This window comes from Penaeus vannamei, chromosome 7 (assembly GCF_042767895.1).
Source record: "Penaeus vannamei isolate JL-2024 chromosome 7, ASM4276789v1, whole genome shotgun sequence".
NCBI classification, from domain to species: domain Eukaryota; kingdom Metazoa; phylum Arthropoda; class Malacostraca; order Decapoda; family Penaeidae; genus Penaeus; species Penaeus vannamei.
In genome coordinates, this window is record NC_091555.1 from 37,246,620 (window position 1) to 37,249,119 (window position 2,500).

Below are 2,500 nucleotides of genomic sequence, written 5' to 3' on the forward strand. Positions count from 1 at the left end.
CATGACGTAGGCTGTCTATATTTAGATCAACATTATTATCATTTTTATGTGCATTTAACTCCAAAGGGAAAAGATGAGAATATTTTTATACCAGTTTATACAAACGGAATTCATCTGACTGCAGCGAGAAAAAGATAATAGTGAGTGGTTTTCAGCAAATTGTCTCTTAACCTAATTATGGCAGCAATTTTCGAGAATTTGTTTGATTAAAGCATTACGGTATTCAAACGAACCATTTTCCTTCCCAAATTAGTCTCTCATTTGCATCTGCTTAACGATCTTAGTCTTGCCATCCATAAAGCGATTGTCAGTTGGGGGGGAAAAAGATGCATAATTTACGTTAATTAAATCTGCGGCAACCATTACTGCTGTTTCCTCTCCAATTTCTGGTTTGGACACTCCGCTGCCTTCCCTGGGAATGCTGTGTGAGTAATATGCTGTCGGGCTTCATTTGTCTCAACCCCTGCTATGCTTACTCTGGCAGTCCTACCCCCTGCCCCCTCCACTTGGGTCTCCAGCTGTCTACCCTTCCTTACCCCCTGCCTACCCAACCCCTGCCTCTCTCTGGGTCCTTGCCTTCGAGCTTTCTCCTATAAATGGGGTTCTTTCCTTTTCTTTCATTTAAACATTTCTTCTAACTTTTTGCTTTAAGTTTGTTTTGAATTTATGTGCGTTTATCTCTCGATCGTTTTTTCGTTCCCTCTTTTTGCGATATGCCTTCTCCATTATCTTCTGCTTCCTCTTTCACTTCTCTCTCTGTGTTGGAATTCGTGATATACGCTAAGGCAATTCCCCATAATAATAAGTCGTCCTCCCTTTCATGAGCCTCTGATCAAACGCCAATTAGAACACACAAACATTTTTCAATTTTCGGAATCCCCTATAATCATTGAACTTAATCCCTCGTTTTATTAGTCTAGAAATGCCATTAATCCACACGGGGTTATTAATCCCCGCATCCCCTCGACGAATGAAGCCCCAACCTCATATCAGTCCTGGCGAGTCGATGCAAACCGATCCCGACCTGCCAGAGGAAGGCCTATCGCTTTAGCCTAAACCCTCTTAACCTGTCGCGTCTCGGCCTGCCTCCTGCGCGCTCTCCCCTCGGCCCTGTCGCGCTAAACGTGGCTTTTCCATTAGTCTTCGACCTGCATTTTTCCTGACGAGCTTGTTGTCTCTCTTCCGGTTCCCCTCTTGCGATTTTCTGGCTTTTACTTTTCCTTCTTCTTTTCCCCTGGTTCTTCTGTCGTGTTTCGTGTTTTCTCTCTTTCACTCTTTCTCACTATTTCTTCCAAGGGTGGGCTGATTGTCTCTTTTCTCTTCTCCTTTTCTTCTGCACGTGGGTCTGTTTGTCTTTCATTCCATCTTTGTTTTACTTTTTCTTCTCGGAATGTGGGTCTCCTTTTCTCCTCTTCTCTCCCCTCTTCCCTTACGCCTCCTCGCGTCTTCCGCTCCCCGTCGAGCAATTACCTAGCTTGGGTTCCATTATTCCCTTCTTCATTTCTCCTTCCGCGTGTGTGATCTGCTTCTTCTCTCCGCTTCCTTCTCCTTTTCATTGCCCTGCCCCTGTTTCCCGTCACGCAATTATCGGTCCTGTGCCCTTCCTTCCCTTCCTCTGGCTCTCCCTCCTTTTATTCTCTTCTCCTTCCCTTTATTACCTTTTCCCCTTCCCCTCTTACGTCTCCCCGGACCGTTCGCAGCTCACGCATTGTCTGCGGGGAGCCAGGTAAGAAAACCCGAGCGTCTCTGAGATGCAAACTCTAACGTCTTGGGTGAGCATATGGTACTCCTAAACTGAAGAAACGTGCGTCTGACATTATACGTGGTTCTGTTATTTTAGGATTTATTGGTGTACTTCCAAGGCCCTTTGTGTGTCTCCTTTTTCTCGAAGGTATTATAACAGTCCCTATATTACAACTGTCACATATGCGAAAATTAGAGATGACATTCTTCCCTCCCACACACCAAACTCAAAACTGGTCCGGCGGTCTTGCGGTCTTTGACTTCAGAGTCCATCTCGCTGAAATCACTGAAGGTCATCAACCCTCCCCCTCCTCCCCCGGTCCCCCCAGTACCCGCGCTTGCCGGCTCAACCTTGCTTTACCCCGCGTCTCTCCCTCTCGTACTGGGGGATTTCCCTTAATAACTGCCCCCTCCCCCCTTGGGATGAATCCTCACTCGCGGGGGAAGAAGGGGAGGTTGAGAGGGTCTGAGGGGGAAGGGGGGGGGGGAAGGTCAGACCTCTGACCACGCATGTTCCCTGGGCTACTAATAATAACCTTCCCGGAGGAACAAAGAGATAAAATTATATCGGAGACTTTTAGTTCCTCAACCACTGCTATTTGATCATAATTCAAACCAAACGGTTCTTCGTCTGCGTTCTGAGAGAGGCATTAAAAGGAATGAGTTTGATTTTCTCGTTCTGTAGGTCCTTTTGGCATCACTATTCGGTTTCCTCCTCCCTCGCTCCCTCGCTGATGTGGTTCTCTGGATCGCGGGC